The 23,224-nt window shown below is 38.4% G+C and overlaps 1 protein-coding gene across 9 annotated transcripts in view; it reads left to right on the forward strand.

Annotated features, from left to right (window-relative positions):
- The window catches only part of RBFOX1 (RNA binding fox-1 homolog 1), a 1,151,472-nt gene that overhangs the window by 641,294 nt on the left and 486,954 nt on the right, over positions 1-23,224 (forward strand). The window lies entirely within an intron of this gene.

Below are 23,224 nucleotides of genomic sequence, written 5' to 3' on the forward strand. Positions count from 1 at the left end.
CATTTCCCAGCGCTTCCTTGGGCAGCAGGGGACACATATACACACTGCCAGTGGCTAGGGAAAGCCTTAGGCATTCGCATGTGGATGTAGCTGTCTTCTCTCGTCTGGCCTAAATTGATCAGATGGCTTTTCAGGAGCACATGCATGGCAAGATTATCAGTGGCAGATTGTTTTCAGCATTTCTGAAGGGGCCAGACTGAATCAGACGATTGTTTTGCTTGCCAAATTAATATCTGGGATGTAGTCCAACCTGATTAACAGTGTGGCTGTGATTGGATCAGGAAAGGGTAAGCAGGCATTTTTTTATACCTGCTGGCTTTGTTACTTTCCCAGTAGCTTGAACATGTGCAAGAATATGCTTCTGTCCAGTAATCCAATTCATTTCTCATCGATTCCAGTTTGTCTTTTTATGTTGTGTCGGATCTCTTGCCAGGTAAATCTTCTCTCTGTAGCAATAGATGGCTTTTTATGGCTGCCTGCTGTTGGTTGGGCAGTTTGATCAAAACTTCCTAATTCCGTTATTTCAGAACTGATTTCTTCAGCGATGATGCTGAGCGTCTTTTTCTCTCACAAAGCCTGTTGTTTCAAGAGCACTTATATTTAAATTGATGTATATCCATATTTAGAAACCTGAATATGTATGCATGTTTTTGTAGTCTGAAACATCATTGAGGATCCTTATGTAAGGAGTAAAATAAGGGTTAATGGATTTCTTTTTCCAATTTTTCTTACAGAAGTGTGTTTTATTGTCTTTCACTTTGATGGATGAGACAGAGACCATGGTTTATATATAAACCATGTGCTTTCCAGATTAGATTGATGTAATCATAGCAGTTTTGCAGAGTTCAGCTAAAAATTTGTTCTTCTTGATCAAGGTCAGGAAAATCCAGGGATTCTGCCATTTATCTCATCTCTTCACTACTAAAACAGGACACCCAGGGCAATATTGAAAGGACTGGTGTACAGGCACGTCCCACTAAGTCATACTTGCTCTCTCACAATTGTTTTTTAAAAGATCAGGGATTATTTCTGCAAAAAAAAAAAAAAAAAAAGAGTATGTTGAAAAAAGAATGCTGATATTTAAAGTCTAAAGTAAGGCTTCTTTTATCCTTCCTTTTATCCCTCTCTATCAGGAGGTTAATACACAAAAGAAAGTTAATTTAGCTTTTTTTCCTAGATAATGGCAATATGCATCCCACTCAAGGAGTAAACATTTTGACTTCAAAATAATGCCATTTAAAAAGATCTCATCTTTGTTACTGTCTTTCACTTCCAAGACTCGATAAAGGTTGAAGTCTAAGGGAAAACACAACCCTTAAGGTTTGTTACATGTGTGAATCGTCTGAAATCCAGCAAGGAACATCTGTTTCAGCAAATGTGTTTTGATGCGTTTGTTAAAATTTGGGTTTGCTGTGGCCTTTTGCTGAACAGGTAATTGGTTATTGAGTAATGTAAGAGAAAATTTGCAGGGATGGGGTAAAATGTTCTGTCAAGTACAAAGTTCTCCCTTATTTAGTGACCAGGTTTTCTGTATTAAACTATCTTGTCTTCTGCCACCCATACCACAGTCTTGGTTTTTAATGTCTGATGTTTTAGTCTACAACACTGACATGGTAATTTCCCTAAATATTTTATTATAAAGGATTAAGTTATTTCATATAATCACAGATAATGTGATGTAGAAATTAATTCTTTCTGCAACTCATTCTTGGGAGACATTTTAAGTGTGCAAACCTGTCTTTCTGTTTCCATGTAGTTACAGAGCCCTCATTGATCTGATGTTTAATTATATAACATGATACCTATGGTTTTTTAAATGTTGCTCCAGCTAGTGGGCTTTACTGGACTTTACTGAATCTGCCTTGATGCTGAATTTCCATTCCTTTGGGATTATTTGAAATAGAGCTTGTTCTGTCAGTCCATCAAGAATGCAAGTTGTCCATGCCCACCATGGACTTAGTTTTGATCTGAGCACAAATCAGGACACGGTTGTGTTTTCCAGCTGCATTTATTTTCCAAATTCTGTCCCAAAAAGCTGATTGTATCTGAGCTGAAGGCTGGTTTCTTTAAAAGAGCTCTGTGCTGTCACAGCTTTCCTACACTGTGCAGAATAACCCCCACACACCATGTGCTGGAGCTCTGGCCAGTTTTGGTTTGTAGTGAGAAGAAAATGCTTTTGAGGGACTTGGGAATTCATTCTTCAACTCAGCCCAGGTGACCTTATTTATAGTCACTGGCCTTTCCAAATGAATTTATATGGAATGTTGCTGTATGATTGCAATTCCTTTGAAGAACCTCCAACAACTTTGTAATTCTGGGCAATCCCTCAGTTTGCCATGGCAGTTAAGGTAATTAAGACAGCTGGGTGAGGTTGCTGTATTTGTATTGCAGCTGTGATTCCAGTGAGGCTCTGTCTCACTGCACGAGGAAAAAAGCATCCACTCACCTCTGGGAAAATAAGGGTTGTGTGGGCTCACTTGCACTGCTTCCAGCCTCAGCTGGAGCAGATGCAAACATTAGTTGTTGCTGTGAGATTTGGTGATTATTGGGTTCCATAACTTTTAATGTTTGTTCCTAAAGTCAAGTCCTCAAAGGAAAGTGTCATAATTTTTGGAAGTTCTGCACAGTTTTCAATAGTCTTAACCAGTACAAACTCTGTCAGAGTGTCCATGTTTATTTTGGAGGCTCTGTAAGCTAAACTCCATTGGGAATCTATTAAATTTATGCCTTTAAACCAAACAGCAGTGTACTCAAATCTGATCTGTTTTAATCTGACGCAGAAGAGTCTGAGAACTGAGTCAGACTGGAGCCTAGACCAAGTTACTCTGCATGCTAATAGATTTATCTTTCAAAACATTCCTTGCACTCCCTCGTTCACCTCAAACACTGCTTCAAAATTAATTAAAAGAGCTTTGAAACTTCATACTTAAAAAAAAAAGTTGATGTAAATGTCACAAACTGCTCTTACCTTGCCTCTTACTTTCCTGTGTGTTTGAAACCTACCCAAGCTTATTGAGAGTTTTCCCAGGGCCACGTGCATCATGTTCTGGGGATTTTTTTATCCCATCTATCTGAATTTTAGGACTAAACTGATATTCCTAACAGTCCTTAGTTACCACAAATGTGTCTCTTTTACTTTTATTTGAGCTTTGTCCAAAACATCACTCAAGTTGCATTTGCTTACCCCTAAAGTTGGTTAGCTGTAGGTGCTGTAATAATCGTTATAGGAAAGAAAATGCTTTTTTTTTTTTTTTTTTTTTTTTTTTTTTTTTTTTTTTTTTTTTTTTTTTAAATTTCCCCTGGCATAATGAAGCTCAGAGTAGATTATATGTATGTGGTTGAAATGGTATGAGATACCCAGTTCAAACATGTTGCAGTCCCTTAACTAATGAAATATCAATTTTTGCCTTGCATTTGCCTCTGAGGTCTGCAATCATAAACTATTTAGGTATTTAAGTTACATCTTTTAACCTGAAGTTTAAACTAATAACTCTATTAAAAAAGGAAAAATCAATCAAACAAAAAAATGACAAGACAAGCCTGATTCTAGAGTACATGGTGGTTTTAGCCATAGTTTTAGTCAGTTGGTTTGAATGTTCTGTTCTCATTTCTGTCTTGACTTGAGAACCACATTTTCATTTATGCATTCAATGCTTCTCCATGTAAATACTACAGCTCCCCTCAGCCCCATGGACTTTTACAAATATGCACGGTATTAAGGCTTGTTCTTTTCTTACATTTAAATATTTAGCTGGCTGCATTTCCCCAGCCCGTGCTGAAATAGCTTCCATAGCCAGACGATGGCACTGCAGGCTAAAGAACGCAGCTGCCAGTAACTCCTGTCTCCTTTGAAATGGAATGCGTGTTGGGTTTATTCCTCACCCCCAACGACTTCATTTCATAATAACTTCCAAGCGGTTTTAAGGCGTGTTCATCCTCAGCAGAAGCCATGGTCTGGCTTCTCCATTATTCTATGCCACTACAGCTCTTCTGGATGTTTGTTGGACTTGGTTTAGATCTGATACAACACCAAAATATTTTTTTCTACTGCCTGTGTATCGTTGTTTAATGTGGTGAATCCTCACTTCACTAAAGCTAATTTTTTAGTGTTTTGCATAACAAAATTAATAAAAAATGGCTTTGCTCAGGCCACTCTTCTTCGTTCTGCTTCTTTTATTTGCTGTTGCATTGTAGCAAGTAAAAATTGTTGTAAAAATTCCAGTGGCCACATCTCTGTAATACATTCAAATATTTGGAACTGTAGTTCCATGCTTATATGTTGCATCAAATCGGTGTGTGATGGCAGCTACTCGTTCTCTGTGAATCACACAAGAACCGGGCAATGAAGAGATTGTATTGACTTAAGGCGTTACAAAATGCAATTTACTTTTCACTCTGGCCTCTGGACACTAGTCCTAAACACTGTTTTTTCACATTTTAGCCAAAAATGAGAGCACCTTTTGTGACCAAGTGGACTGACTGTGACAGAAGCCTCAGTGCTTTGCTTTTTCACCTCCCTCCTCCTTTACTCCCTAAACTCTTGATGTCATTTAGACATTATTTGTATTAGATTACTTTATTAGAGGGAGAGGATTACTGCTGGATTTATGTATCTTGATAAGGATTTCCTTTTATTTATTTATTTCAGTTCATAATGAGCAAAGAGAAGCTGGGGTAGCCAATTCTCAAAGCAGGAATATGAATGATATAACACAAAACCAGCTTGAAGGATTTGGTGATAACTATGTGAATTGTTCTGGGATGACTTTTGAAAACAGAGTTTATTTTATTTATTTTTGTAATAGTCATGATGAAGTTCTTTCATACAAGCGATTCTATTAATTTGTTCAAACCACAAGGGAATACATTACTAAACTGAAAAGTACACCTGAACCTCCACCAGTTCTAAAGCTTTGATTTTGCTGGGATTTGCTTTGCTCTGTAACATGACTGTTATGCTTGAGAGTATTTATCTGAGCAGGTTTATTACCTGTAATAGCGGGGCTTATTTATTTATTTTTACTTACTGCTGCATTGTAGGATTGCCAAACAACTCGGGCTTTCGCAGCAAGGTTGCTGTTACGATATTGTTCACAAAACAAAACATTTGCACGTGAGTCCCTAAGGGACGGGCTAATACACAATGCTTGGCATTTATATAAGGGAGGGTGAAATTAGCAGTGGATTCTTTTACTCTGGACCTGCCACGTGAAACTCCTGGGGATAAACCAGAGACCTACAACTATTAACTTGCCTTTCGCAGGCAGTCGATGAAAGCCTGACTCTGTGGTCTGCAGGGCACAGCACAGGGCCTGGCTACTTAAGCCAGGCATTTATTCACAGCTTCTGGGGGGGCTGAAGGGGATTTTTCGGACTGGCAAGATTAATAGCAGGTGGGGAGGCAGAAGTGCCACGGCTGTGTGTAGGGAAAGCTGCCTTTTTTTTTTTTTCCCCCTGTAGGTATCGTAATAAAGCAGTTTTTAGTCATAAATCAGAACTCTCCTGACCTGTGTTGCCCCCCTCTGACCTTTGTGCCACTGCTGATACGATGATGTGAATTATCTCAAGAGAGCTGGATCTCCCACTCTCCCCAGTGCAATTTCGGAAGCACATGCTAAATCTAAGCTCAGTTGCCATTGCTGGCATTCAACTTTTGGTCAGAATTTTCAAGTCTGGTGTTATAATTATTTGCACACAGTCATTTATTGTCTATGGAAAAGGGAATTCTAGTTGTTAGACACATTAATGCCATCCAACTGCACTCTGGACACAACTGAGCAATAAGTTCTCTCAGCAATTGGAAGCTGTGAGGTTACTTGGTTCAGTTAATTGTGTGCTGATGGAAGTCCATGTGTGTTTCAAGCTAACTGGAGGAGCTTTTATCTCTGCCTGGCCAGAGATCTGATTAACCCAACTGGACCTGTGAATCTGGCCTTGGAAATCTATAAACCTGTGACAAGAAAGCTCAGAATTTGCAAATTCTGTAGTAAAGTTTGCCTTGGTTGTTGGGGGGATCTTAGTTTTCTTGGTTGGGCTTGTTTGGGGGTTTTTGGGGTCTTTTTTTTTTTTTTTTTTAATTCCTTTTACTGGGTTCTCTAATCTTTGTTTTCTCAACAGGCAGTGTTAAGTCTTCGGTACATAGTCTTGTTTATTCCAAGTTTCTTCTTATTGCTTTTGTCTCCTCAGGCTGTATCTTATTTTTTATTTGTACTTAGGAATCTGTTAAAAAGTTAGGCTAAATTTAGTGTGCGTCATCCCCATAGTAACATGCTCCTTGAAGGAATAGGATGCATGTTTATGGTATTTCCTCATTATTCAATAAACTGTTTAAGGTTTAATGAAGTTGAAATCAATAGGCAATGACATTTTAATATGGATGTAGTGCCTAAGAAATTCTGATGTCTGGATGTTGTATTTTGAATATGTTTGAGCTGAGCTGGGAGTGGAGGTGTGCACGGTGGAGTTACCATTTACAGCTTTTAACTAAATGATTTTTTAATTGCCTTTCTATTAGTGTAGTGAGTACTTGGGAAACCTGAAAGATCTTTCACATGAATAACTCTTCCAGTGCTAATAAATATTTACCTGTCATGAAGTGGGAAGTTAAAAAAATAAACAAGCTGACAGAGATTCAATGTTACATCAGGGAGTTTGTCTTGTAGAAAAAGAAATAAACTGTATCTTGCTAGGGCTTATCTTCTAACTTAATATTTCTTGTTAAGAGCCAGTCAGTGAAAAGTGGATCCTGAAATATCTTGCCACTTTTTATTTTAGTAATTAAGACTGAATTCCTTTTGAAAATACTGAAATGACTGTACCATGTGAAGGCTGGATGTTGCCTGAAGGGAACTAATTACCTGGTTGGTGACTTGGATGGAGAATTTGGCTGCTCGAGGAAGAATTCCTGTTCTGTTCTACTTAGGAAAAGTCTTTACTCACCTACTGGCTTCCCTGGCACAGGGTGCCCAGAGCAGCTGTGGCTGCCCCTGGATCCCTGGAAGTGCCCAAGTTGGGATGAGGCTTGGAGCAGCCTGGGACGGTGGAAGGTGTCCCTGCCATGGCAGGGGTGGAGCTGGATGGGCTGTAGGATCCCCTCCATCCCAAATCATTCTGGGATTCCGTCATTTTCTGATGCTCAGATTTTTCTCCATGGATTTTTGTGCATGACTCGTCTTGTTCCTTTTCCTGTGTAACCTCCAAGTACAATTTGATGTTGTGAAGCCTCAGGACAGGTTTAGGACAGCCTCAGAACTGTTTATTAGGTCACAGAGGAATTTTGTTTATTGATTATTCCAGAACCAGCTCATCATATGGGTACATAAAAATTATTTTGAACTGTCTTAATTTTTCAGGCACATACAAATCTTTGGAGTGATCCTTGTGATGTGTTTTTGGTTTTGCTTGAGGAAGAAAAATTATATTGCTGATGTGAGATGTGTGTAGCTCTTGTTTAGGCATTTTTGCATTCAAACAAACCTCCTGCCACCACTCAGTAACTCCAGTTTCCTGTTCTCTGTGTGTGGTGCTAATGTGAAGCTGATGGCTCGGTCCTGTACCTTTGGTAAATGTATTTGTGAGGTGTTTCTTTTGCAGCAAATAACAAAGCAGTGACGCTGTTCTTCAGACAGGGCTTCATCTGAGACATGGGAGGGGCAGGAAATCAATTATCCTTATCTTTACCAATTTCTTAAAGGAGATAAGAATCTCTTTGAGTAGACACAGATTAATTATACAGATTATATCAGTTGTCTTCATCAGAAATCCTTGCTAGTAAATCAGTCTTACCAAAATGGTTAATATACCATCCTTTTGAGCAACCCAAACCTTCTTGGACAAAACAGCATTTAATTTTTCTCTTTCTACTTTCTTTTGTAAACTATTGTTTTATTATTAGAAGTTTTTGTGAAGCAGATCCACTAAATTCAAACTGAAAAATGTAAAATCAATCCTGACATTTAATTAGGTGTTCCAGGTTCTCTTCAGTATGAACATGGAAAGCAACCGATAATTCTGAGGTCGTGTAATTAAAAAAAAATCTCTATAGCTGTCCTTTAAAAGTTTTGTTTTATTTAAATATACATCTGCATTTATGGAAATGTGCAGCTGCCTTAAAAATTCTCAATAATTCTTACATAAGCAGGTTTTTTTTAGATTATTTCTTTAATAGTCCGCTTTTGGAAATTTCTTACTATCTCACTCTTAACTCTTCTGTACTGAACAGTGGGCAAATCATAAAAAACAATTTCCATTTCTATCTGGTGATGGTGAAAATCTTGGCAACACAATGCAAGCAAGCAGTAACAAATGCAAAGGGGATAAAAGGGGAGAATTGCTCCATTGTTTCTGTGGTTGTATCAATCTTTTAGCCATGAATCTTTTAGCCATGTGCTGGGGCCCCTTTGGCATCTTCAGGGTTGTGGTTTATCTGGATGTGGGACATAATCTCTGGAACAATTATAACACTGTACTGGTTTACTTTACACATTAAAGGTATGAGTGATTTTAGAAAACAATTCTTTTTGTGGTTTTTGTTTTTAAGGCGCTGTAAAGCAGAATCTCATTTTTAGTGTAACTGGTTTTCTTATAAGGGAAAAAGTCAAACACCTTCAGCATTCTACAGAATATGTTGAAATTTTTTTAAAGAAAAAATGTTTTTAATGCCTGCCCGAGCACATTATTCCAGACATAAAATGCTGACTTAGTTTGATATGGAAGCAGGAAAAGAGAAACTAATGATGAGCCTCTACCATGGGTTTTATTCAACATTCCCAATGACTCTCTGAGTGTTCTGATCTTGGAATTTCCTCTGTACAGGAGGCGTGCAGCTCATCTGTTACAAACACACTGGAGGAAATGTGAGAGACATTTCCAAGGAGCTTTGAGCTCTTCAGTCATTGCTGTATTCTGATTTCACGTGAAACACTCCAACTGCCTGGCAGTTTTTGTATGGCCGCATTGTTGTCTGTAATAGTGGTTCTATAATTGTCTGTAATGAGAGAGTTTTCCTTTTGTCAGGGCATTCTGGGCACGGGCAGGGGACTGGGTGTCCCCAGGAAAACTGTCCCCGAAACACTTTCAGAGTTTCTAACAGAAAAGAGTTTAGAGCTGCTGACCTTCGATGTCCTCTGCACAGTTACCTGTTGTAATGTGGGGAATATGATGGTTACGGGAGCTAGTTGAGGAAAGAAATGTATTTATTATCAGTATGCAAATTTTTTAATGTTATCTGATTGCTGTGCATTGAAGATAAAAACCAGAAAGAAAAGAAAAGGTAAAATTTAGCTGTTTTGCTCTAAAGTTTTCCTATATCTGAGTTTTCCCTCTCTCTGTTTGCTAAATTGATGAGACATGCAAAGTTCCAGATAAAACATGCAAAATGCTTAAGTGCACGGAAGAAAGAAAACAATATTTTCACAATCCATTTTCCCGTTATAAAGCACCAAGTTGATATGGTTTAACTGTGATTTTTCCAACCAATTCAATATAGAAAGCATCACTTAAAAAAAAAAAAAAAAAAGATAAAACTAGGGGGGAAAAAGCTTCCTAAGATTAAAAATATATATATTTAATAGGAAAAACTGATTAATTTCTGGGAACAAATAAAAGCATCTGCACAGATTTATTTTGAGGCTTACTGTATGCAGTTTTCATATTACACTGTCAACTGAGGTTAATGCACTTGTGAAGGAATAAATATATTTACACTGGAAAAATTTTTACTCCACTAGATGCTGGAAGTAAGCACCAGGACTGAGGTAAGTGGGGATAAGAGTGTTCTCAGGTTTTTGTTGTTGTCTGTTCATAAAACATAAAATATGTAAAGTGTTGTTTTCTAATGACTCCCTTTACAAACTACAAAGTCTACAAATGCATTTAGTTATTTGCTGATGATAATTCCATACTAAATCAAAATTACTGCATAGAAACACTTCCATAAAGCCAGCTCAGTCTTTTTAAATGATGGTCTGGAAACAGGAGATCCTTTATTCTTGTTTTTCCTTGGAGTAATGAAAAATGAAGAATGTTGCGTAAATGTCAAAAACGTCGTCAGGAATAAATCCTGGGGGTTGGTTAATGAAACTTTGGTGCCTGGTGGCGAGCAGCAGGCCCTCAGCACTCCAGCAGGCAGCACCAGGATGCTGGGAGCAGTAATAGCTCAAAAACTGTGTGCCACATTCCATCACCGATTCCTCATTCTCCTAAAGTCTCCCAGGCACTGTGGCAGGGAGCCCCAGTACCAGCAGCAGGTTTGTAGCTGTCTGCACCATGTATTAGAAACTGTAGGGTTTGTGTGTGTTATGCCATTTGTTTCTGCCACAGTTTCATTATTTAATGGTTATATAACCTCTGTGTGTGTGTAATATCTTAAAGTGAGATTTTTGGTTGGTTTTTTTATGATATAAGACATGCTCTCTGTGCTGGTATAGTTGCACGGAGACACAGTTTATGTTAATGGAATAAGAATAACAAGGAATTGAAGGGAAAAGTGAAAATTAAAGTATGTGATGTCCCAGAACAGGACAGATAATAGTTCAGGAAACTCATTCTTTTCTGTTGTAAAATCCAAACTGCTTATGTTGGGAAGTATGCCTCTGATGAGGAGATGAAAACTTCTCCTGCAAATCCTGTCCAGTCAGAGGGTGGTGCCTGCATCCCCTTGTTTTAAGGGCGGGTGATGCATCCAGGCTGGCTGAGGGACCAGTGCTCACCAGCACGTCCAGTTCCACGTGGCCTGTCCACAGGGACAAACTGCTGCAGGACAAGGCACAGATCCTGTGCCATTTTCACTCCTGCAGTCTGAGCACTTAGCAGGAACATCTCCTGTGCCTGCTGCCAGCCTGAGCCCTGCTGAGAAGGTTCTGGATGTTTGCCTGGGGCTGCTTGGAGCTGGAGGATGCCCTGCTCTGAGAAAGGGCCACAGTGTGGCAGTGATCCTGAGGAGGGGCTCCCTGGTGTTCTCAAGGAGATCACGAGGGAAAAGTTCTCTTTTGTTGAGCACATTTATGGGCATGTGTTCATGTATTTAACAATTGGAGTGGTGGGGTTTATTTAGGAAGGAGAAGGAGCATTTGCAAACTCTCAAATACTGGTTACATTTCCACCCAGGAGGTGGAGAAAGAAGTGGAAATGGATATCCAGAATTCTGTCTGCAACCAGGTTCAGGTTTTTCAGCCTTTGTGGCTCACCCAGTCGTTATCAGGGAAAAAAAAAAAAAAATACCTGAGCATCCATTCCTCAGAACTTCATAGGATAATGGAAACAGTGGAAAGTTTCCTGAGTGACCAAACAGCTCTTTGTGTATTGGTGATCTCCTGGGCTGGGATGCATTTTCAGGAGTGTATATACAGGTTTTAGAACTAAATTCAGAGATTTGCAGTTAGCTTTAAGGGAGAGATCTGAGTTAAAGAATGTGCATTGTTTTAAAGCCAAAGTATCGTACTTCGGTTGAAAGCTAGAAATCAACCCTTTATTCCTTCCTTCTAGCAAATGGCAATCTCTCTTTATTGCAGTGTTAGATTATTCAAAATTATTTTCAATCCTAAATATCCAGTATGTTTTTGTTGCTCAATTTATACAGAACTCTTACCTCTATGCTACTGAGAAACTTAAGAATTTTTAAAATACTGAACTAACTGATGTTCACTTATTTTCTAAGATGACCTATTATCTATTCCTTCTTTTAGCTGGTTGATACAAATTTAATGTTTCAGTATGCTTTTATTGAAGGAGAGCCTCTTTTGATCCCACATTATAAAACAGTTTGTGGTGTGTAATTACTATATGCAAGGTGATTTCAATAGTAACACCTATTCAAATCTGTGTCATTATCCAAAGAGAAGTGGAATTATTAATACAAGTTTATGAAAAAAGATTTGAACCTTCTTATTTCCTCTGCAGCTTTCCATATATAATGTACTACATCTGGGAAATCACCTGAATTATTAATATTTATTTCTTTAAATCTTGTCAGACCACATTTTCTGTGTCTTACATATACATCATGTATTTTTCTTGTTGGGATAGAAACATCCTATTATTGGTGAAGAAAAGTGTTAGATGGAGAGTTTCTCTTTGGCAAAGACTTTCTCCCAGCTGCTAGATGAGTAAAGTGGTTTCAGAGTCGCTCAAATTTATTTTCTCAAGCTCTGTTGTCTCAGTAACAGGGAGGTAACATTCTTCTTGTTTGTCTCCAGGGAAGGAAATCCAGTCCTGCCATATACAACAGCAGGAGACATGAGCTGATAATTGTGGGAAATAACCCAGAATATTTAGTGTTTCTAACTTGGGGAGGTTTCTTTGTGAATGGATTGCAGGGCATATGTGCTCTTTCTTTTGTTTTGGCATGCTAGCATCAATTATGCACGTGGTTTGATGGTGTTAGGGTTATGTAAAACCTTCAGTAATATTTCAGCTGCTTGACAGACAGTGTGGAGCTGAGCAGTGATCTTGATGTTGGCATCTCTCATGTGGAGGCAAGGGTGGTGCTTCTTTTCATTGAACTGGCAAAGAGCCAGGCTGACTGGAGAAGAAAATATGATCAATGGAAATTCAAAGAACACATTTTAAAATAAGTCAATTTGGTAATTACAAGTCGGTGTACCAGTAGATTTTCACAGCAGGGAGGACAGCAGGGAAAGCAAAGAGTGCTAATTTTATTTTAATTAAGCTTTTCTGTTAATGGGGATCAGAGGATTCTGTCACAAAGTGGGAGAGGCGGAGCTGTGTGATGATAGACTTGCTCCACGCTTGACTCGGTCAAGTGGCTTCCATTTTACTGTGGTTAGAGCATGAAGTGTTCTCAAGTGCTGCTGAAGGGGCCCTTCAGGTTGGGAATGAGCATTCAAAGAACAGGATACAGCTCTCTTGATCTCTCTTTAGTTCCATGGCTTTGACAACTTTCAGCCAGCTCACAGAGCCACCACCCTTTCCCTCCCAGAAGGAGAGAAAAATCAGTAGGTAGAGGAGTCCTGTTTAGAGGGTAGGGGGAGAAAACACACATTATTTCTTTTTTCAGTTTTGATCATTAGAGCTCTCTGCTTAAACTAAAGGCTCTACATGGTTTGCATCAGCCTTGTGGAAAAGCAGTCACTGTGATTAGACGTGAAAATCTTCAAATCTTCTGTAGCTGCCAGGTCCTCTTAACTCCTGGCTGTGGTTAGAAATTAGCAGAGCTGTTTGCTTTGCATGAAGAAGGAATTTTCTTTCTCTATATAGACGAGTTAGTAAACAACATAGAGTTCTGTATAGGAAAGAGATAGTTTTAGGTACCTGTGGTTTGGGTGTTACACGTGAATATGCCTGAACCTCAGCAGAAGCATTCCAGGAGCAGAGGCCCCTGGTGATGTGCCTTTTTCCAGCAGACACCACTCCCCCTCTCACACAAACACGCTCCTCCACGTGAGTACCAAACAAATGCTGGCCCAGGTTTTAGCTTGGGTTTGCAGTGTGGCTCTGGTCTCCTGATCCACACCCCCAGAGGCTCCTTTAAACTGATCAAGATTCATAGTAAAGGCAATGTTTATTTTTTACAGCGCTCCTAAAGAACTCTTCTGTTCCAAGAACTACCTGTGGGCTCACTGTTCTCTTCTAAAATTTTCTGAACTGCCTTACCAAATACTTGAAAGGCTAAGAATAGTAAACCTATTATCTGATAATTACCTGCTGCAGGCTGACTACTCATTTGCATGTTCTGATTCTGGCTTTGCATTATATAATTTTAATCTTTTGATAATATCCCACTTATGAAGGGACCTGGCTTTTTTTCCTGTTAACTGTGCTATCAAAAAGCTATTGCAAGGCATTCTGGAACCAAATGGTGATGTTTGATCCAAATGTGTCAGGGAGCAACTGGGTTTCAATGTCCCAAGCTAAGCCTGTAGTTGTGGCACTCGAGCAATTTTGAATTAGAGTGGACTTGTAATCAGTGAACTCAGAATGAAAAAGAAACATCAGAACTCTGTTTTGGCAGATTTTTAACGAATGCTGGAAAGATTTTTTCTTTTTAGAAGGCAGCAGTAGGTTTCTTTGTTAAGTTCCTCTAAAACAAGTCATTGAAAATATAAACCACAGATTTATCTGAGGTATAGATGTCCTAAAAATTAATTGATGAATCATGTGCAATGTGAGCCTCTTCCTGAGGTTTCAAGGCTTTCTGGACTCTACAGATTTTCTTTTCCTACCTTGTATTGCAGGAAGTCAGGATAGCCCTTGCTTGAATGAGCAGTGTAAGGTATTTGTATTTTAAGTTCATGAATTCACTTCTGGTTAGGATAGTGTGTTCATAGGTTTTAGTTTGTGTGCAGTATCATTACATCAGATAATTCTGCACAGATAATTCATTTCCATGATTTAGGATGTTCTTAATTGCTTTACTGAAGGGAGATTGAGCACCTTTTAACCAAACAGCTGAACGATTTGCTATGACAATTCTGCCACTGTGCATTCACTTAATTTCCAATTAATCAAACATTCAATAAATCATTAGTATAATTACACCTGCTCAAATATTCCTACCCCAGCACATTAGCTATGCTCAGGCAGACTCTTTTACCAGCTGTGTGAATGGATTCATTTGTCTGACCCAGTTGGTTGCACGTCCTCACTTCTTATGAGCCTTGAGAAATGATAGGGCAGGAATTTTAATTATTTATAATACCAGGCCTTCTTTTGATTCGTCGTTCATGCTTTTCGCTTGGGTGCTTCTAGAGCAACTTAAAACAAACAGCAGCGCAATAGTGGCTGGTTAATTTCTGAAGATTTTGAAATCATTTCCATTCCCCTGCTGTGCCACTTTCCTAATTACACCGTGTCCCCAAGTGCATGATAATTCCCTCATCACCATGCATCAAAAGCACAGATGATTAAAACACTATAGCCTGTGTCATATAAAAGTAACCCAAAGTGGATCCCAAAAGTACTTTACTGAAAGCCAGTCAACTGGTCCCAGAAATTAAATTTAGGGCCTGTTTTTAAAATATTGCACACGTAGAAATCTGGTGACACGTCTTCAAAATATCCCTGTAGTTGCACTTAGCGTCTGAGGAAGACTGAAATTTGGGGCAACTCTCCACGTATTGAAGAAGGTAGCTTTGAAACACCTGTGCTACGTGGGTGTGTGTTGCTGTTTGCTCCCTCCACACAGATGAGAAATCTCAATTTCCTCAGGTACAAGTGGGATTACTCAGTATTTGTATCTGCTGATTGTTGTAAGCTTTAAATCATACTTAATGTGTGTCATCGTTGTGAGACTTGAAGTAAACAAACCCGGACATGCAATTTTAGCCTGTAATGTTTTAAATAGGAAGCTCTTTATGTGGGTGTAGACACATTTTAAATCGTGCAACGTAGGTTCTGTTGCTTCAAAAATAGATTTACTGGTTACAGCTTGCCTGTATTTTATCTTTGAGTTAAGAATTGGAGGAGATTCATAATACTTTAATCCCTTAGTACAAATAGGTAAGATTTTTTTTTTTTAAATTAACTGCAGGTGTCATGATCCATCCAGATAGTAAAATAGGTTAACTTTCCCCTGGCAACCCATTCCTTATTCTGTTTATACTTTATTTTCTTTTTACTGAATATGCTTTGTGTAATACTAAGGGGAAGTTCTTTAACCTGAAGGGAAAAGGCATCAAAGAATCTATTTAAAAAAAAAAAAGAGAGAGAGTTGAAAGATACAGTAATTGGACATTATTTTAATTACTTTAACATTTGTCAAATTTCTTTCTCATCTGTTAAAAAAAAAAATACATATATATATATATATATATATCTTAGTAGAGTGCATCAGGGTCCTCTGACCCTTCCAGTCTGTTAGAGCCCTGAGTGGAAAAAAATCTGCTTTGGATAAATGCTTCTTGGCTCCCTATAGCATGGGGCCTTACTGCTGTGGCTGACGGAAATGTCTTGGTGCATAGAAAACAGGGAGATTTATTTATCCATTAAGCTGCATTTGGGTTTGGATGCTCTGCCCAGTGTTATTGAGTAGGAGCTTTGCTAATTGTCTGTTTACGTTTCTAATTGTGGCTCGGCGTATGATCAGTCTAACGCATCTGCACGGCTGGGCCTGAGTGGAGCACAGAAATCTTGCTGTAAGGTGTAGCTTGAGCATTCTGTGCAATGCATGGAATCCTGATTGGAAGTTTGAATGCCTTGGTTTGAGTTTCTCTTCCATATTTGGAGTGCTGCAATACAGTAACGTCACCAGATACACTTACAGCACCTCCACAACCTTAAGATTTCCTTTTGCTTCAGTCCTGAAGACTTTGGATCAAATCCATATTCGCAAAATTTCACTTCACCCATCCATATTTTAAAGTCAATCATTACATTTCCTTTTACAATTTTCACCCTCTGAAGCTGACGGGATTCTTTGTCTTTATTTTATTTCAGTTCCCCTCATCCCAACCCTTTTCATACCTTCAAAATGTCTTCCCAAGTCTGAGCTCATTTGGTTTTACTGAAGTTTGTTGTAAATAATTTATTACCTTGAAACATAACAGTCTAGGAAATTAATCATCATAAACAACAGCACAGCTTTTAGTTGCCTAGGGACAGGGTCATAGTCTGCACAGAATCCTCTTCACCAGTTAAAACAGGGATATAAAACTCCACTTTACTTGCCATCACAAGGTCCTCTTCAGGAGTTTTCTTTAAGATTTACCTTTGTTTCCTTTCTGGTTTGTCAAGCACACAGTAGTGTGTGGGTTATTTTTCTGAAGCTCTTTGGCAATTTAGCAGAAGTATTACATTAGATTTTTATTTTTTTTTTAAGTGGCTAAGGTTTTGTTGACCAGTAGTGTAACAGACCTCTTCCCCGACATCTCTCATTCCTCTGGGGTCTGGATGTGGACAGTTTAATTCCGGATTCACATTTTCAGAAATACCCTGCCAAGCTGGTGAGTGTTTTGAGCATAAAAAGATGATAGCTTGCAACTGGTTTGAAGCAAAAAAAACCCAAAAAACCAACAACCTTGAATTAAGCAGCTAAAAGAATTTTGGCACCCTTGCTTGCGTACCAGAGGCAGGGAAGGTTGGTTGGTGGGCAGTGGCTCTGCTCTGACCTTCCTCAGGCACCATTTCACTGTCAGATGGAACCAGTTTGTAACTGGTGGATACTGGAAGTGTCTCTCTCTCTGTGCCTAAAAGGCAAGGCAGCTTGAAGACAGGCAGCATGAGGAAGTGGAAGATGAAATGTCTGGTCCAAAGCCTCATTGCAAACTTCAGGCAGATCCTGAACTCGCCTCTGGATTATCCTGAGCCTTGATCAAAATCTGTTTGCCGTCACAGAATAAACAACACATTAGTTTGGTGTCGTCATTACCTATGCAAATATAATCAATTTGCAGTTCTTATTCCATTCATTTGCCTCTTTTCGGTCTGACAATGTGGGCTGAATTTGTAGTATGAAATAAATAATATCACAGCATAACAGGTAGAAATAGTTAACAGCTGAAGGTAAAACAAGCAGAAGCGAAAGTGAAAAATATTCCCAAAACATGCTTAGAAAAGGTAGACACAAGACTAAATGAAAAGAGCTTAAATATGGACATTCACATTTAGGGAAAACCTCATCACTTGGACTCCAGAACACCATGTAACTCTATCATCTTGATGAGGGCAAATCAGTGCCCGTCACCCCAAACCGGATTGGAAAGAGCAGATCACATTTCCACTCTTCATTATGCAGAAAAATGGCATTAATGTTGTTAGGATTCTCTAGCAGCAGCTAGCCATGTGCAGCAGTTCCTCAGCTAAAGCATGCCACTGCACAGACAAATCCATTTAATGCTGTCTGCAACGTAAGATTTATTTCAAATGAAGGCAAATTAGCTTCCCAAATTGTCAGATTTACTTTTTCTGGGTGATTTCAACGAGCAGAAGACCGCACTGGAAGCAGGCATGTAGATGATGGAAGAACCAAAAGAGATTGAAGATGCCTCTCAGCGCGTGTGTTTGTCCCCAAAGCCCTCCATCCCTCTAACCCCCCTGAAGCCTGGTGGCAGATTCCTCCCACCTCAAGTCTTTCCACAAGCCTTTGGAGAAGGGCAATACTTAAAGGCAAAGTATGAGCACAGGAGAAGGCTGCTGTTTGCATGGGCTGAGCAAGAGCTCCCAAGGCTCTTGATTCGTATGAAAAATCCCCCAGCTCTTTATTTTGAAATCTACAACTGTTATGATTTTTTTGATTTGATGTCAGATTCTGATGTCAGACAGATTTCTGTTTGCTAAGCCCCCTTTTTAAGACTGGATTGCTTTCAAGCATGTGTTATATTCAATATTCTTTCTAGAGCTGAAACAGATCTGCATAGCACCTCTAAAATAATAATTTACATTATATGGATGATAGTCTGAGGAATGAGTAGCATTTTTTGAGGACTACCTACACCTCCCAATATATTATCAGTAAAGGCTGTTCTATGAGGCACTTATAAGACCTCCTAATTTCATATTAATAGTAGATTAAACTTAATAATACAGTGAGTATCATATCAAAGCTTATAATTGTAAAATGCTTTGTCTTTTGGAGTCCAGAGGAGTTTCTATGGTGATAACTTTAGGGGCTTATAAATGTTTTTATGTCTTTTTCTCAGATTAATAAAATTTTTATTATTTTAGAACTATGTTTAGATAGTCTACAATTAAATGAATTTCATGAGCAACATAAATTAAAAGCCACAGTCATCGATACAGAGTGAATGATTTGGCCAGGGTCCCATTTGTGCTGGCTTTGTGTGTCCAGATGGGTTTTTTTGCTTTGCCATATTTATCAGCAGGGGATCTCAGAGCACCCTAACATCTGTGGGAAGGCATGAGCACACAGAATATTTCCAAACTGCAGCAAACAGGCCATTTTTTTTCTCTCAGAAAGAGATTATGATTTCTCTCAGAAAGAGATGATGCTTTCTGTACTCTGTTGGTGAAGGGAAAGTGGCTTCAATGAGCCCAGGATGAGCAGGAGGAATCTGCTGATTGTTATGAAGTTGCTGTCTAAAAGTAGTTTGTAAATATAGTCATGTTAATTGTTTTCTTTTCAGGTAAAAAAATGTTTTTATGAGTATTTTTAACAGTTCATGTAACTAATTTCCTTCTGGTTTGTGTTGGTTTTTTTATTGTAAGGTAAATTTAGCATGGGCTACTTCTTCATAGAATTTTTAAGGTAAAGTAATACACAGGATCAGCTGGCATTTTATATTTCTGTCTTTAAGAAAACAAGCGTTTTCTTAAAGTCTTGAACAGTAAGGGATCACAGGCATACACCCCATACCGCTACCACTCTGCAATGCAAAATCAAACCCACAACCCAAACTGGGAAAAAACCAAACACAAAACCCCAAACAACAAAAAAACCCCGAAACACAAAAAACAGCCCAAAGCACAAAACAAAAGCAACATCAGCATCACTTACATAAACACAAGAAATATTTTTGCTCTTTAGGACAAAAAAAGCTTTTTGCCTTGAGCATCACACTGTATTTTTCTTGTGTTTATGGAAGTAAATGGTTTCTGCTGCACCATTTTCCCATAGGACAGATAGTTAAGGATGATTCTGGGAAAATAATCCTGACGTTGACTCCTGCCTTGAACTTGCTACTTTTAACTTCCAGGAGTCACTTGAAGTCACCACCAGTTCTCCCAGCTTCCTGTAGGGATGGAGTCTGTGCTAACTGATAAAAGAACATCATCCCCGTGATTTTGTGACTTGAGAGAAAATGTAACTTTGTTTTTTACCAGTCCAGGAGAGGGCAGTAAATTTCTTTTTATTGTCTTTGGAATCAAGCCCAACCTTCTCTCACCATGAAAGGCTCTCCTCTTAAAAATAGCACTTTTTTAATTTAGAAACCAGTATTCTTACTCCACGATTTCTTAGCAATGTCATTGTTTTTAACTGCCTTTTCTTGACAGTCTTCTTTATAAAATAGAAAATTACCAGAACTTTCAAAATCAGTCATTTGTAGCTTTGATCTTCAATATATTCAAAATAATCTGTAATATGATAAACATTTTAAATATTAAAATCTCATATGTAATGTATTCCATTCTTTTGTCAATTTTGTTGAAAATATTCCTTTTTTTCAAAGAGCACTAATGAAATGGAGCAGACTTTCCCTGTGTGCTAAGATCTTGTTTTCTTTTCTTTTGTAGCCCTAATATTCATGCACATATGTATACAGAGGAATCAAGCTGATTTTAAATACTCCCAAATTGCATGTTTGCATTTCTCAGTATATTACAGTGAAATAGAAATGAATAGGAGGTCAAAAAAAGTCTGGTTTGTATGAATGCACATCATTTTTCTGGGCAGATTTTAGGACTGACTGTTATTCTTCTTACTTGGCTTGGAGCTAAAATGGAAATGATTATTGGCTCTGAGAGGGAGAAAACACGAGTACAGATCTAGAGCATATGACATTGGTTGGGGGAGGACAAGAAGTTGTTGTAGTCAGTGGATTCTTTGGAGTTTTGTTTTTGCTGTTGGGCAAAGTTATTAGCATGAAATTTCAGGTGCAATTAAAGTAGTGTTGTGAGTCCAAATAACCTCCTTGAATGTTTTCACTGTTCATAATTGCTGTAATTCTCAAGAAATTTCTGGGGAAAAAAAAATCCACAAAATATAAATGATAATACACTCATAGCTGGTCCAGAAGTTCATCTCAGAGGGAGCAGAAATAGCACTTTTCACCTTGATCCTGCTCAAATGGGATATTTTTTTAAGGTCTGTTGAGGTGCTGTGGTGGTGGTGTTATTAACTATTTTCAATTATTATTTATTATTAACTATTATTTAGGCACACACCCTCATAAGCTGGATGGGAACTCATAAAGCCCTGGCTGTGTTGTTCTGAGCAAGAGAAATGTTGTGTTCAGCGCCCTCAGTGCAATTTGTGCCATTATTTGGAAGCTGTTCCTCATGCCCTGGGAGCACAGAGTGCTCCTGTGGCAGCACAGGTGGTGGCCCACAGAAATATCTGCTGTTTATTTGAATCTACTGAAATATTTCCCAAACCAACTCTTTTTCTTTGCACCCTGTAATTTCTGTGTTTAAAATGTGTTCAGCTGATGGTTCCTGAGCCTGGTCCCCCACAAACAGCAGCACTTTATCTCTTCTGAAGGACAAACTGCTGGCACAAAATTACTTTGCTTTTCATTGCTTTTATTTGTTGGTTGTACTACTACTATCATTATTATGCACTATAATGATTATTAAGTGAAAAAATATCCCAACTGTATCTTCTTAGTGCCATTTGTGGAGTTAGAAGGTGCTGATGGGAAAAGAAATTATTTCATATGGAAATGTGTGTGAAATAAATTCTAGCCTGCAAATTTAGAATAGGAGTGGGCTGGAAAAATGTGGGAGAAACTTGGTGAGTGACTTGAATTAATAAATGAAGTATAGATTTTGAGTGAGTGCCAGCTCTGTTGAGTACAATAGCGCTGTGTAGAGCTAAAACTCTCAGACAAAGTTATCAAAACCAGGTGCCCAAAGTTGCATATGTAAATGTGATTTGATTCCCAGAGTGTGAGTCAGCTGTGACTGGTGATGGGAGTTGATGAGAAGTTCTTACGGTTCCCAGCTATTAAAAATAGATTCTTGGCAGATATGTTATTGTTTCCCAACAGATTATGGCCAATATAGGATGGGTCCCTATGTAACAGCATTCACTGATGAGCTGTAACTTCAGTGACATTTATCCTCCTCCCCTACTTTTGTTTATCTAAGGTTAAGGACCCAAGCACTCGATGACTTTATGTGCCTTAACTTAGAAGTAAAATGTCATATGATATAATTATTTAGGATATTTAGCTAATAAATACAATCTTTCTTTCCAGTGTTTCTCAAAAGAGAAGGAAAACCTTCCAGAAGGGTTTTAGCTAAGTCTACCTCAGTAGCTGAGGTCATGCTGGGAGTTGCTCCAATGGAGTCCTAAGCACATTCCTTTGACAATTCCCTGTCTTTGTCTAGTGGAGAGCTCTTGATTAGTCCGTGCTTGTGTTTTCTAACTTTAAGTTTTCCAAGTTTCGCTGTGCTTGTTGGTACCTGGAATTCCGAGTGAGGGATCTCATGGGCTGCCCCTGCCTCGCTGTATTTCACCTCTCCTGCACTGGCCAGAAGAATCAGGGAGGCTGGGTTATACATTTCATGAATTTTATGGCTTTATCATTCCTTGCCCATACTCATTACTCTTTAGAAATGATGTATCCTTAAGCAGCAACACTACTGAAGCTATTTTTAAATCACTGTTGAGAATTGCTACACACCAATATCATGCATTTTTCATTAATCTAATCTTTTCAAGATTTCTTTAATTCTTGCTTGACCTGAAATGTTTCCTGCTACATTTTGTGTGTGGAATCTCTAGTACTGTTTTACTACCTCTGACTGGAGGCACACGATGGTACTAGAATACAAATTACATTCATCAGGACTCAGAAAATTCAATAGTCAAAGTGGGGAAATGAGCTTAAGCACAAAATCATCGAAGGTGAACTTCAGTCCATTTTTCTTTTTATAGTTTAGTGTTAAAGGAGATAAAGATACTGCATTCTGAAACAGTGATACATAGCAAATAACCTGTTACTTTCAAAACAATATATCATTATTCTGTATTAAAAAGGGCCGCTTTTAGCTCCTTCTGTCTTCATAACTTCCTAACTATAGCTAATGTCTGATATTGATTCTGAATAATTTAAATCGCAATAAAATTGGGTTTTCATGACAGTCAGTCAGAGACATTTTATATTTAATGTTCATTTAAAGAAACATAGTGCCTTCTTACCTTCTGAATTTCAAAGCCATTAAAGTAATTGCAGGTCATTAAGCTAAATTTCTTTGAATAATCAGGACAGTTAATCTAATTCATACACCATTCAATCCAATGGGCAGGAAAGATTGGAATGGCAGGCATGGATTTTCGAGAGATTCACCTGGTGGATCTTCAGACGTGCTCACCAGCATTTCCTCAGAAATCACCCTCATGCTTCAAACTTTCGGAACTTGAAATTGTGTTCTGCTTTTGTCTTTTTAAAATGTACGGTCTTCAAAACAAACGAGGCTTAAGAAGATTGTTTCCCTTCCCTTGGAGTAAGCAAATCAGTGTTTTCATAGGGCTCTTGATTGTGTGCTTGCAATGTGTTTTACCAGAACTTGCTTTATGGACATGTAAACTATCACAAAAACGTTCCCAGATGATGTCCCATATTTAGCAAGTATTATGATTTAGTAT

Source organism: Hirundo rustica, chromosome 15, assembly GCF_015227805.2.
Source record: "Hirundo rustica isolate bHirRus1 chromosome 15, bHirRus1.pri.v3, whole genome shotgun sequence".
In the NCBI taxonomy this organism is placed as follows: Eukaryota; Metazoa; Chordata; class Aves; order Passeriformes; family Hirundinidae; genus Hirundo; species Hirundo rustica.